Source organism: Lissotriton helveticus, chromosome 7 (genome assembly GCF_964261635.1).
Source record: "Lissotriton helveticus chromosome 7, aLisHel1.1, whole genome shotgun sequence".
Lineage (NCBI taxonomy): Eukaryota > Metazoa > Chordata > Amphibia > Caudata > Salamandridae > Lissotriton > Lissotriton helveticus.
The window spans coordinates 295,796,837-295,812,692 of NC_136068.1; positions in this window are offsets into that span (position 1 = coordinate 295,796,837).

Consider the following 15,856-nt stretch of genomic DNA (forward strand, 5'->3'; position numbering starts at 1 on the left):
ACCAGCCGACTGGACTACGGCAACGCCCTCTACGCCGGTACCACCGCCAAGCTCCAGAAGAGACTCCAGCGGATCCAGAACGCCTCAGCCAGACTCATCCTCGACATCCCACGAACCAGTCACATCTCCGGACATCTGAAAGACCTTCACTGGCTCCCCGTCAACAAAAGAATCACCTTCCGCCTCCTCACCCACGCACACAAAGCCCTACACGACCAAGGCCCGAGCTACCTCAACAGCCGAGTCAACTTCTACGCTCCCAAACGCCACCTCCGATCAGCCAACCACGCCCTCGCCGCCGTCCCCCGCATCCGAAGAGCAACTACAGGAGGAAGGTCCTTCTCCTACCTGGCCGCCAAGACCTGGAACTCCCTCCCGACCGACCTGCGCCTGACCCAAGACCACCTCTCCTTCAGGAAGAAGCTGAAGACCTGGCTGTTCGAGCAGTAGCGGCACTCCCCCCCCCCCCAGCGCCTTGAGACCCTACGGGTATGTAGCGCGCTTTATAAGTGTCATTGATTGATTGATTTGCAGTCAAAAGATTAAATGTTAACATTTAATCAGAATTGACCATTTTGGGAACGTTCGACAGCTCCGCGGTCATCGTTTTTCGTCCGAAAATTGATTTTTTGGACTTTACCAAAAATGATTCAAAATGTCAATTGGATCGTGCCTCATGTTGAATAACCACTTTTTAAACCCTCACAGTGACCAAAATTGCCATTTTTACAGAGTTTTGCTTACTCAGAAGCTTCAATTTTGACCAATTTCAGGCAGAGAAATTACTTTAAACACACTTATTTTAGTTGAAAAGGTAATAATTCACATCCAACAGTAATTTGCAGTCAAAAGATTAAATGTAAAAATTTCATCAGAATTGACCATTTTGGGAACGTTCGACAGCTCCGCGGTCATCGTTTTTTGTCCGAAAATGGATTTTTTGGACTTTACCAAAAATGATTCAAAATGTCAATTGGATCGTGCCTTGTGTTGAATAACCAGTTTTTAAACCCTCACAGTGACCAAAATTGCCATTTTTACAGAGTTTTGCTTACTCAGAAGCTTCAATTTTGACCAATTTCAGGCACAGAAATGACTTTAAACACACTTATTTTAGTTGAAAAGGTAATAATTCACATCCAACAGTAATTTGCAGTCAAAAGATTAAATGTTAAAATTTAATCAGAATTGACCATTTTGGGAACGTTCGACAGCTCCGCGGTCATCGTTTTTCGTCCGAAAATTGATTTTTTGGACTTTACCAAAAATGATTCAAAATGTCAATTGGATCGTGCCTCATGTTGAATAACCACTTTTTAAACCCTCACAGTGACCAAAATTGCCATTTTTACAGAGTTTTGCTTACTCAGAAGCTTCAATTTTGACCAATTTCAGGCAGAGAAATGACTTTAAACACACTTATTTTAATTGAAAAGGTAATAATTCATATCCAACAGTAATTTGCAGTCAAAAGATTAAATGTTAAAATTTCATCAGAATTGACCATTTTGGGAACGTTCGACAGCTCCGCGGTCATCGTTTTTTGTCCGAAAATGGATTTTTTGGACTTTACCAAAAATGATTCAAAATGTCAATTGGATCGTGCCTTGTGTTGAATAACCAGTTTTTAAACCCTCACAGTGACCAAAATTGCCATTTTTACAGAGTTTTGCTTACTCAGAAGCTTCAATTTTGACCAATTTCAGGCACAGAAATGACTTTAAACACACTTATTTTAGTTGAAAAGGTAATAATTCACATCCAATAGTAATTTGCAGTCAAAAGATTAAATGTTAAAATTTAATCAGAATTGACCATTTTGGGAACGTTCGACAGCTCCGCGGTCATCGTTTTTCGTCCGAAAATTGATTTTTTGGACTTTACCAAAAATGATTCAAAATGTCAATTGGATCGTGCCTCATGTTGAATAACCACTTTTTAAACCCTCACAGTGACCAAAATTGCCATTTTTACAGAGTTTTGCTTACTCAGAAGCTTCAATTTTGACCAATTTCAGGCAGAGAAATGACTTTAAACACACTTATTTTAGTTGAAAAGGTAATAATTCACATCCAACAGTAATTTGCAGTCAAAAGATTAAATGTTAAAATTTCATCAGAATTGACCATTTTGGGAACGTTCGACAGCTCCGCGGTCATCGTTTTTTGTCCGAAAATGGATTTTTTGGACTTTACCAAAAATGATTCAAAATGTCAATTGGATCGTGCCTTGTGTTGAATAACCAGTTTTTAAACCCTCACAGTGACCAAAATTGCCATTTTTACAGAGTTTTGCTTACTCAGAAGCTTCAATTTTGACCAATTTCAGGCACAGAAATGACTTTAAACACACTTATTTTAGTTGAAAAGGTAATAATTCACATCCAACAGTAATTTGCAGTCAAAAGATTAAATGTTAAAATGTAATCAGAATTGACCATTTTGGGAACGTTCGACAGCTCCGCGGTCATCGTTTTTCGTCCGAAAATAGATTTTTTGGACTTTACCAAAAATGATTCAAAATGTCAATTGGATCGTGCCTCATGTTGAATAACCACTTTTTAAACCCTCACAGTGACCAAAATTGCCATTTTTACAGAGTTTTGCTTACTCAGAAGCTTCAATTTTGACCAATTTCAGGCAGAGAAATGACTTTAAACACACTTATTTTAATTGAAAAGGTAATAATTCATATCCAACAGTAATTTGCAGTCAAAAGATTAAATGTTAAAATTTCATCAGAATTGACCATTTTGGGAACGTTCGACAGCTCCGCGGTCATCGTTTTTTGTCCGAAAATTGATTTTTTGGACTTTACCAAAAATGATTCAAAATGTCAATTGGATCGTGCCTTGTGTTGAATAACCAGTTTTTAAACCCTCACAGTGACCAAAATTGCCATTTTTACAGAGTTTTGCTTACTCAGAAGCTTCAATTTTGACCAATGTCAGGCACAGAAATGACTTTAAACACACTTATTTTAGTTGAAAAGGTAATAATTCACATCCAACAGTAATTTGCAGTCAAAAGATTAAATGTTAAAATTTCATCAGAATTGACCATTTTGAGAACGTTCGACAGCTCCGCGGTCATCGTTTTTCGTCCAAAAATTGATTTTTTGGACTTTACCAAAAATGATTCAAAATGTCAATTGGATCGTGCCTCATGTTGAATAACCACTTTTTAAACCCTCACAGTGACCAAAATTGCCATTTTTACAGAGTTTTGATTACTCAGAAGCTTCAATTTTGACCAATTTCAGGCAGAGAAATGACGTTAAACACACTTATTTTAATTGAAAAGGTAATAATTCATATCCAACAGTAATTTGCAGTCAAAAGATTAAATGTTAAAATTTCATCAGAATTGACCATTTTGGGAACGTTCGACAGCTCCGCGGTCATCGTTTTTTGTCCGAAAATTGATTTTTTGGACTTTACCAAAAATGATTCAAAATGTCAATTGGATCGTGCCTTGTGTTGAATAACCAGTTTTTAAACCCTCACAGTGACCAAAATTGCCATTTTTACAGAGTTTTGCTTACTCAGAAGCTTCAATTTTGACCAATTTCAGGCACAGAAATGACTTTAAACACACTTATTTTAGTTGAAAAGGTAATAATTCACATCCAACAGTAATTTGCAGTCAAAAGATTAAGGGCCAGATGTAGGTAAATTTTATTTACCGACCTCTTAAATACCGAGTCATACCGACTCGGTATTTAAGAGGTCGGAAAATAAAAATACCGAGATGTAGGTAATTGCAGATGTGCAATTACCGAATCGGAAACAGTCGGTAATTTCCGATGTGGTAAATACCGACCAGTTAATGCCCATGCATTCCTACGGGCTTTGAAGCCCATAGGATTGATTGGGCATTTACCGGTCGGTATTTACCACATCGGAAAATACCGACTGTCACAAGGGTGCAGGGGGTGTCACTTTGACACCCTCTGGCACCCCCAAAAGAGGCTCGGGTGCCATGTGGCAGGCATACCTGCCCTAAGGGCAGGTCTGCCTGTCATATGGCATAGGTGTGCATGCACACATGTGCATGCACACCAGAAACGGTATTTTACCATCAAGTAGTATTTGATGGTAAAATACCGATGTTGTACTGCTTGTGGGACTCAGAAGAGTCCCACCTACATACCAATTTTCCGGAATCAGTAATGATACCGACTCGGTATTTTACATACTCGGTAAATTTACCTATCGGTAAATTTACCGAGTCTGTAAATTACAGGGACCTACATGTCAAATTGCTTTTACCGGGTGGTAACGGCCGAATTCGGCCGTTACCACCCGGTAAAAGCCTACCTACATCTGGCCCTAAATGTTAAAATTTAATCAGAATTGACCATTTTGGGAACGTTCGACAGCTCCGCGGTCATCGTTTTTCGTCCGAAAATTGATTTTTTGGACTTTACCAAAAATGATTCAAAATGTCAATTGGATCGTGCCTCATGTTGAATAACCACTTTTTAAACCCTCACAGTGACCAAAATTGCCATTTTTACAGAGTTTTGCTTACTCAGAAGCTTCAATTTTGACCAATTTCAAGCAGAGAAATGACTTTAAACACACTTATTTTAGTTGAAAAAGTAATAATTCACATCCAACAGTAATTTGCAGTCAAAAGATTAAATGTTAAAATTTCATCAGAATTGACCATTTTGGGAACGTTCGACAGCTCCGCGGTCATCGTTTTTCGTCCGAAAATTGATTTTTTGGACTTTACCAAAAATGATTCAAAATGTCAATTGGATCGTGCCTCATGTTGAATAACCACTTTTTAAACCCTCACAGTGACCAAAATTGCCATTTTTACGGAGTTTTGATTACTCAGAAGCTTCAATTTTGACCAATTTCAGGCAGAGAAATGACTTTAAACACACTTATTTTAATTGAAAAGGTAATAATTCATATCCAACAGTAATTTGCAGTCAAAAGATTAAATGTTAAAATTTCATCAGAATTGACCATTTTGGGAACGTTCGACAGCTCCGCGGTCATCGTTTTTTGTCCGAAAATTGATTTTTTGGACTTTACCAAAAATGATTCAAAATGTCAATTGGATCGTGCCTTGTGTTGAATAACCCGTTTTTAAACCCTCACAGTGACCAAAATTGCCATTTTTACAGAGTTTTGCTTACTCAGAAGCTTCAATTTTGACCAATTTCAGGCACAGAAATGACTTTAAACACACTTATTTTAGTTGAAAAGGTAATAATTCACATCCAACAGTAATTTGCAGTCAAAAGATTAAATGTTAAAATTTAATCAGAATTGACCATTTTGGGAACGTTCGACAGCTCCGCGGTCATCGTTTTTCGTCCGAAAATTGATTTTTTGGACTTTACCAAAAATGATTCAAAATGTCAATTGGATCGTGCCTCATGTTGAATAACCACTTTTTAAACCCTCACAGTGACCAAAATTGCCATTTTTACAGAGTTTTGCTTACTCAGAAGCTTCAATTTTGACCAATTTCAGGCAGATAAATGACTTTAAACACACTTATTTTAGTTGAAAAGGTAATAATTCACATCTAACAGTAATCTAGCAGACAACCTCACGAAAAGGATCAACAACTGCGCGGATGAACTCGCCCCACTGAGGACCCCGCCCAGCAGACCCGGCAGCAAGAAGGCCCCATGGTTCACCGACGAACTCAAGAGCTCCAAGAAGAACTGCCGAGCCCTCGAGAAAGTCTGGAGAAGGGAACCGACACCGGATAACAGGACCTCCTTCAAACTTGCCACCCGGAAACACCACCAGCTGATCCGCGCCGCCAAGAAAACAGCTTTCAAGGACCGGTTGGACAACAACGCACACAACTGCAAGGAACTCTTCAACATCGTGAAAGAGCTTTCCAACCCCAGCGCAGGAAACAACGACATCACCCCATCGCAAGACCTCTGCAACTCCCTCGCTTCATACTTCCACAACAAGATCGCCGACATACACACAGCTTCAACAACCAACCAACGCACACCATGACCGAACAACCACCCCCCACCACCACCCTCCACGCCTGGACCCCGATCAGCACCGAAGACACCATCCGCACCATGAACTCCATCCACTCCGGATCACCGACCGACCCCTGCCCTCACCACGTCTTCAACAAGGCCGACGCTGTCATCGCACCCCACCTGCGAGACATCATCAACACATCCTTCGACACCGCCACCTTCCCCGAGAGCTGGAAGCACGCCGAACTCAGCGCTCTTCTCAAGAAACCCACAGCGGACCCCACCGAACTCAAGAATTACCGCCCCATCTCGCTCCTCCCGTTTCCAGCCAAAGTCATCGAGAAGACCGTCAACAAGCAGATGGCCGCCTTCCTCGAGATGAACGGATCCCTCGACCCCTCACAGTCCGGCTTCAGAGCCAACCACAGCACCGAGACCGCCCTCATCGCCGCCACCGATGACATCCGAGCCCTGATGGACAATGGAGAAACAGCGGCCCTCATCCTCCTAGACCTCTCCGCGGCATTCGACACGGTCTGCCACCGCACCCTAGTACGGCGCCTCAGCAACATCGGCATCCAGGACAAGGCGCTGGAATGGATCATCTCCTTCCTCGACGGAAGAACACAGAGAGTCCGCCTACCACCGTACAAGTCAGAGGCCTCCGAAGTCATCTGCGGCGTCCCCCAAGGATCATCTCTGAGCCCCACCCTCTTCAACGTCTACATGAGCCCCCTTGCGGCCATCGTACGCAAACACAACCTCAGCATAATCTCCTACGCCGACGACACCCAGCTGATCCTCTCCCTGACCAACGACCCCGCCGCCGCCAGAGCCAACCTGCACGAAGGGATGAAAGAGGTAGCCGAGTGGATGACAACCAGCCGCCTGAAACTGAACTCGGACAAGACAGAGGTCCTCATCCTGGGCTCCTCACCCTCCGCCTGGGACGACTCCTGGTGGCCCCCCGCCCTGGGCACCGCACCCAAACCGACTGACCATGCACGAAACCTGGGCGTCATCCTGGACTCCTCCCTCTCCATGACCAGGCAAGTCAACAACGTCTCCTCGGCGTGCTTCAACATCCTACGCATGCTACGGAAGATCTTCTGGTGGATCCCCACCGAGACCAGGAAGACCGTCACCCAGGCCCTCGTCACCAGCCGACTGGACTACGGCAACGCCCTCTACGCCGGTACCACCGCCAAGCTCCAGAAGAGACTCCAGCGGATCCAGAACGCCTCAGCCAGACTCATCCTCGACATCCCACGAACCAGTCACATCTCCGGACATCTGAAAGACCTTCACTGGCTCCCCGTCAACAAAAGAATCACCTTCCGCCTCCTCACCCACGCACACAAAGCCCTACACGACCAAGGCCCGAGCTACCTCAACAGCCGAGTCAACTTCTACGCTCCCAAACGCCACCTCCGATCAGCCAACCACGCCCTCGCCGCCGTCCCCCGCATCCGAAGAGCAACTACAGGAGGAAGGTCCTTCTCCTACCTGGCCGCCAAGACCTGGAACTCCCTCCCGACCGACCTGCGCCTGACCCAAGACCACCTCTCCTTCAGGAAGAAGCTGAAGACCTGGCTGTTCGAGCAGTAGCGGCACTCCCCCCCCCCCCAGCGCCTTGAGACCCTACGGGTATGTAGCGCGCTTTATAAGTGTCATTGATTGATTGATTTGCAGTCAAAAGATTAAATGTTAACATTTAATCAGAATTGACCATTTTGGGAACGTTCGACAGCTCCGCGGTCATCGTTTTTCGTCCGAAAATTGATTTTTTGGACTTTACCAAAAATGATTCAAAATGTCAATTGGATCGTGCCTCATGTTGAATAACCACTTTTTAAACCCTCACAGTGACCAAAATTGCCATTTTTACAGAGTTTTGCTTACTCAGAAGCTTCAATTTTGACCAATTTCAGGCAGAGAAATTACTTTAAACACACTTATTTTAGTTGAAAAGGTAATAATTCACATCCAACAGTAATTTGCAGTCAAAAGATTAAATGTAAAAATTTCATCAGAATTGACCATTTTGGGAACGTTCGACAGCTCCGCGGTCATCGTTTTTTGTCCGAAAATGGATTTTTTGGACTTTACCAAAAATGATTCAAAATGTCAATTGGATCGTGCCTTGTGTTGAATAACCAGTTTTTAAACCCTCACAGTGACCAAAATTGCCATTTTTACAGAGTTTTGCTTACTCAGAAGCTTCAATTTTGACCAATTTCAGGCACAGAAATGACTTTAAACACACTTATTTTAGTTGAAAAGGTAATAATTCACATCCAACAGTAATTTGCAGTCAAAAGATTAAATGTTAAAATTTAATCAGAATTGACCATTTTGGGAACGTTCGACAGCTCCGCGGTCATCGTTTTTCGTCCGAAAATTGATTTTTTGGACTTTACCAAAAATGATTCAAAATGTCAATTGGATCGTGCCTCATGTTGAATAACCACTTTTTAAACCCTCACAGTGACCAAAATTGCCATTTTTACAGAGTTTTGCTTACTCAGAAGCTTCAATTTTGACCAATTTCAGGCAGAGAAATGACTTTAAACACACTTATTTTAATTGAAAAGGTAATAATTCATATCCAACAGTAATTTGCAGTCAAAAGATTAAATGTTAAAATTTCATCAGAATTGACCATTTTGGGAACGTTCGACAGCTCCGCGGTCATCGTTTTTTGTCCGAAAATGGATTTTTTGGACTTTACCAAAAATGATTCAAAATGTCAATTGGATCGTGCCTTGTGTTGAATAACCAGTTTTTAAACCCTCACAGTGACCAAAATTGCCATTTTTACAGAGTTTTGCTTACTCAGAAGCTTCAATTTTGACCAATTTCAGGCACAGAAATGACTTTAAACACACTTATTTTAGTTGAAAAGGTAATAATTCACATCCAATAGTAATTTGCAGTCAAAAGATTAAATGTTAAAATTTAATCAGAATTGACCATTTTGGGAACGTTCGACAGCTCCGCGGTCATCGTTTTTCGTCCGAAAATTGATTTTTTGGACTTTACCAAAAATGATTCAAAATGTCAATTGGATCGTGCCTCATGTTGAATAACCACTTTTTAAACCCTCACAGTGACCAAAATTGCCATTTTTACAGAGTTTTGCTTACTCAGAAGCTTCAATTTTGACCAATTTCAGGCAGAGAAATGACTTTAAACACACTTATTTTAGTTGAAAAGGTAATAATTCACATCCAACAGTAATTTGCAGTCAAAAGATTAAATGTTAAAATTTCATCAGAATTGACCATTTTGGGAACGTTCGACAGCTCCGCGGTCATCGTTTTTTGTCCGAAAATGGATTTTTTGGACTTTACCAAAAATGATTCAAAATGTCAATTGGATCGTGCCTTGTGTTGAATAACCAGTTTTTAAACCCTCACAGTGACCAAAATTGCCATTTTTACAGAGTTTTGCTTACTCAGAAGCTTCAATTTTGACCAATTTCAGGCACAGAAATGACTTTAAACACACTTATTTTAGTTGAAAAGGTAATAATTCACATCCAACAGTAATTTGCAGTCAAAAGATTAAATGTTAAAATGTAATCAGAATTGACCATTTTGGGAACGTTCGACAGCTCCGCGGTCATCGTTTTTCGTCCGAAAATAGATTTTTTGGACTTTACCAAAAATGATTCAAAATGTCAATTGGATCGTGCCTCATGTTGAATAACCACTTTTTAAACCCTCACAGTGACCAAAATTGCCATTTTTACAGAGTTTTGCTTACTCAGAAGCTTCAATTTTGACCAATTTCAGGCAGAGAAATGACTTTAAACACACTTATTTTAATTGAAAAGGTAATAATTCATATCCAACAGTAATTTGCAGTCAAAAGATTAAATGTTAAAATTTCATCAGAATTGACCATTTTGGGAACGTTCGACAGCTCCGCGGTCATCGTTTTTTGTCCGAAAATTGATTTTTTGGACTTTACCAAAAATGATTCAAAATGTCAATTGGATCGTGCCTTGTGTTGAATAACCAGTTTTTAAACCCTCACAGTGACCAAAATTGCCATTTTTACAGAGTTTTGCTTACTCAGAAGCTTCAATTTTGACCAATGTCAGGCACAGAAATGACTTTAAACACACTTATTTTAGTTGAAAAGGTAATAATTCACATCCAACAGTAATTTGCAGTCAAAAGATTAAATGTTAAAATTTCATCAGAATTGACCATTTTGAGAACGTTCGACAGCTCCGCGGTCATCGTTTTTCGTCCGAAAATTGATTTTTTGGACTTTACCAAAAATGATTCAAAATGTCAATTGGATCGTGCCTCATGTTGAATAACCACTTTTTAAACCCTCACAGTGACCAAAATTGCCATTTTTACAGAGTTTTGATTACTCAGAAGCTTCAATTTTGACCAATTTCAGGCAGAGAAATGACTTTAAACACACTTATTTTAATTGAAAAGGTAATAATTCATATCCAACAGTAATTTGCAGTCAAAAGATTAAATGTTAAAATTTCATCAGAATTGACCATTTTGGGAACGTTCGACAGCTCCGCGGTCATCGTTTTTTGTCCGAAAATTGATTTTTTGGACTTTACCAAAAATGATTCAAAATGTCAATTGGATCGTGCCTTGTGTTGAATAACCAGTTTTTAAACCCTCACAGTGACCAAAATTGCCATTTTTACAGAGTTTTGCTTACTCAGAAGCTTCAATTTTGACCAATTTCAGGCACAGAAATGACTTTAAACACACTTATTTTAGTTGAAAAGGTAATAATTCACATCCAACAGTAATTTGCAGTCAAAAGATTAAATGTTAAAATTTAATCAGAATTGACCATTTTGGGAACGTTCGACAGCTCCGCGGTCATCGTTTTTCGTCCGAAAATTGATTTTTTGGACTTTACCAAAAATGATTCAAAATGTCAATTGGATCGTGCCTCATGTTGAATAACCACTTTTTAAACCCTCACAGTGACCAAAATTGCCATTTTTACAGAGTTTTGCTTACTCAGAAGCTTCAATTTTGACCAATTTCAAGCAGAGAAATGACTTTAAACACACTTATTTTAGTTGAAAAAGTAATAATTCACATCCAACAGTAATTTGCAGTCAAAAGATTAAATGTTAAAATTTCATCAGAATTGACCATTTTGGGAACGTTCGACAGCTCCGCGGTCATCGTTTTTCGTCCGAAAATTGATTTTTTGGACTTTACCAAAAATGATTCAAAATGTCAATTGGATCGTGCCTCATGTTGAATAACCACTTTTTAAACCCTCACAGTGACCAAAATTGCCATTTTTACGGAGTTTTGATTACTCAGAAGCTTCAATTTTGACCAATTTCAGGCAGAGAAATGACTTTAAACACACTTATTTTAATTGAAAAGGTAATAATTCATATCCAACAGTAATTTGCAGTCAAAAGATTAAATGTTAAAATTTCATCAGAATTGACCATTTTGGGAACGTTCGACAGCTCCGCGGTCATCGTTTTTTGTCCGAAAATTGATTTTTTGGACTTTACCAAAAATGATTCAAAATGTCAATTGGATCGTGCCTTGTGTTGAATAACCCGTTTTTAAACCCTCACAGTGACCAAAATTGCCATTTTTACAGAGTTTTGCTTACTCAGAAGCTTCAATTTTGACCAATTTCAGGCACAGAAATGACTTTAAACACACTTATTTTAGTTGAAAAGGTAATAATTCACATCCAACAGTAATTTGCAGTCAAAAGATTAAATGTTAAAATTTAATCAGAATTGACCATTTTGGGAACGTTCGACAGCTCCGCGGTCATCGTTTTTCGTCCGAAAATTGATTTTTTGGACTTTACCAAAAATGATTCAAAATGTCAATTGGATCGTGCCTCATGTTGAATAACCACTTTTTAAACCCTCACAGTGACCAAAATTGCCATTTTTACAGAGTTTTGCTTACTCAGAAGCTTCAATTTTGACCAATTTCAGGCAGATAAATGACTTTAAACACACTTATTTTAGTTGAAAAGGTAATAATTCACATCTAACAGTAATCTAGCAGACAACCTCACGAAAAGGATCAACAACTGCGCGGATGAACTCGCCCCACTGAGGACCCCGCCCAGCAGACCCGGCAGCAAGAAGGCCCCATGGTTCACCGACGAACTCAAGAGCTCCAAGAAGAACTGCCGAGCCCTCGAGAAAGTCTGGAGAAGGGAACCGACACCGGATAACAGGACCTCCTTCAAACTTGCCACCCGGAAACACCACCAGCTGATCCGCGCCGCCAAGAAAACAGCTTTCAAGGACCGGTTGGACAACAACGCACACAACTGCAAGGAACTCTTCAACATCGTGAAAGAGCTTTCCAACCCCAGCGCAGGAAACAACGACATCACCCCATCGCAAGACCTCTGCAACTCCCTCGCTTCATACTTCCACAACAAGATCGCCGACATACACACAGCTTCAACAACCAACCAACGCACACCATGACCGAACAACCACCCCCCACCACCACCCTCCACGCCTGGACCCCGATCAGCACCGAAGACACCATCCGCACCATGAACTCCATCCACTCCGGATCACCGACCGACCCCTGCCCTCACCACGTCTTCAACAAGGCCGACGCTGTCATCGCACCCCACCTGCGAGACATCATCAACACATCCTTCGACACCGCCACCTTCCCCGAGAGCTGGAAGCACGCCGAACTCAGCGCTCTTCTCAAGAAACCCACAGCGGACCCCACCGAACTCAAGAATTACCGCCCCATCTCGCTCCTCCCGTTTCCAGCCAAAGTCATCGAGAAGACCGTCAACAAGCAGATGGCCGCCTTCCTCGAGATGAACGGATCCCTCGACCCCTCACAGTCCGGCTTCAGAGCCAACCACAGCACCGAGACCGCCCTCATCGCCGCCACCGATGACATCCGAGCCCTGATGGACAATGGAGAAACAGCGGCCCTCATCCTCCTAGACCTCTCCGCGGCATTCGACACGGTCTGCCACCGCACCCTAGTACGGCGCCTCAGCAACATCGGCATCCAGGACAAGGCGCTGGAATGGATCATCTCCTTCCTCGACGGAAGAACACAGAGAGTCCGCCTACCACCGTACAAGTCAGAGGCCTCCGAAGTCATCTGCGGCGTCCCCCAAGGATCATCTCTGAGCCCCACCCTCTTCAACGTCTACATGAGCCCCCTTGCGGCCATCGTACGCAAACACAACCTCAGCATAATCTCCTACGCCGACGACACCCAGCTGATCCTCTCCCTGACCAACGACCCCGCCGCCGCCAGAGCCAACCTGCACGAAGGGATGAAAGAGGTAGCCGAGTGGATGACAACCAGCCGCCTGAAACTGAACTCGGACAAGACAGAGGTCCTCATCCTGGGCTCCTCACCCTCCGCCTGGGACGACTCCTGGTGGCCCCCCGCCCTGGGCACCGCACCCAAACCGACTGACCATGCACGAAACCTGGGCGTCATCCTGGACTCCTCCCTCTCCATGACCAGGCAAGTCAACAACGTCTCCTCGGCGTGCTTCAACATCCTACGCATGCTACGGAAGATCTTCTGGTGGATCCCCACCGAGACCAGGAAGACCGTCACCCAGGCCCTCGTCACCAGCCGACTGGACTACGGCAACGCCCTCTACGCCGGTACCACCGCCAAGCTCCAGAAGAGACTCCAGCGGATCCAGAACGCCTCAGCCAGACTCATCCTCGACATCCCACGAACCAGTCACATCTCCGGACATCTGAAAGACCTTCACTGGCTCCCCGTCAACAAAAGAATCACCTTCCGCCTCCTCACCCACGCACACAAAGCCCTACACGACCAAGGCCCGAGCTACCTCAACAGCCGAGTCAACTTCTACGCTCCCAAACGCCACCTCCGATCAGCCAACCACGCCCTCGCCGCCGTCCCCCGCATCCGAAGAGCAACTACAGGAGGAAGGTCCTTCTCCTACCTGGCCGCCAAGACCTGGAACTCCCTCCCGACCGACCTGCGCCTGACCCAAGACCACCTCTCCTTCAGGAAGAAGCTGAAGACCTGGCTGTTCGAGCAGTAGCGGCACTCCCCCCCCCCCCAGCGCCTTGAGACCCTACGGGTATGTAGCGCGCTTTATAAGTGTCATTGATTGATTGATTTGCAGTCAAAAGATTAAATGTTAACATTTAATCAGAATTGACCATTTTGGGAACGTTCGACAGCTCCGCGGTCATCGTTTTTCGTCCGAAAATTGATTTTTTGGACTTTACCAAAAATGATTCAAAATGTCAATTGGATCGTGCCTCATGTTGAATAACCACTTTTTAAACCCTCACAGTGACCAAAATTGCCATTTTTACAGAGTTTTGCTTACTCAGAAGCTTCAATTTTGACCAATTTCAGGCAGAGAAATTACTTTAAACACACTTATTTTAGTTGAAAAGGTAATAATTCACATCCAACAGTAATTTGCAGTCAAAAGATTAAATGTAAAAATTTCATCAGAATTGACCATTTTGGGAACGTTCGACAGCTCCGCGGTCATCGTTTTTTGTCCGAAAATGGATTTTTTGGACTTTACCAAAAATGATTCAAAATGTCAATTGGATCGTGCCTTGTGTTGAATAACCAGTTTTTAAACCCTCACAGTGACCAAAATTGCCATTTTTACAGAGTTTTGCTTACTCAGAAGCTTCAATTTTGACCAATTTCAGGCACAGAAATGACTTTAAACACACTTATTTTAGTTGAAAAGGTAATAATTCACATCCAACAGTAATTTGCAGTCAAAAGATTAAATGTTAAAATTTAATCAGAATTGACCATTTTGGGAACGTTCGACAGCTCCGCGGTCATCGTTTTTCGTCCGAAAATTGATTTTTTGGACTTTACCAAAAATGATTCAAAATGTCAATTGGATCGTGCCTCATGTTGAATAACCACTTTTTAAACCCTCACAGTGACCAAAATTGCCATTTTTACAGAGTTTTGCTTACTCAGAAGCTTCAATTTTGACCAATTTCAGGCAGAGAAATGACTTTAAACACACTTATTTTAATTGAAAAGGTAATAATTCATATCCAACAGTAATTTGCAGTCAAAAGATTAAATGTTAAAATTTCATCAGAATTGACCATTTTGGGAACGTTCGACAGCTTCGCGGTCATCGTTTTTTGTCCGAAAATGGATTTTTTGGACTTTACCAAAAATTTTTCAAAATGTCAATTGGATCGTGCCTTGTGTTGAATAACCAGTTTTTAAACCCTCACAGTGACCAAAATTGCCATTTTTACAGAGTTTTGCTTACTCAGAAGCTTCAATTTTGACCAATTTCAGGCACAGAAATGACTTTAAACACACTTATTTTAGTTGAAAAGGTAATAATTCACATCCAACAGTAATTTGCAGTCAAAAGATTAAATGTTAAAATTTAATCAGAATTGACCATTTTGGGAACGTTCGACAGCTCCGCGGTCATCGTTTTTCGTCCGAAAATGGATTTTTTGGACTTTACCAAAAATGATTCAAAATGTCAATTGGATCGTGCCTTGTGTTGAATAACCAGTTTTTAAACCCTCACAGTGACCAAAATTGCCATTTTTACAGAGTTTTGCTTACTCAGAAGCTTCAATTTTGACCAATTTCAGGCACAGAAATGACTTTAAACACACTTATTTTAGTTGAAAAGGTAATAATTCACATCCAACAGTAATTTGCAGTCAAAAGATTAAATGTTAAAATTTAATCAGAATTGACCATTTTGGGAACGTTCGACAGCTCCGCGGTCATCGTTTTTCGTCTGAAAATTGATTTTTTGGACTTTACCAAAAATGATTCAAAATGTCAATTGGATCGTGCCTCATGTTGAATAACCACTTTTTAAACCCTCACAGTGA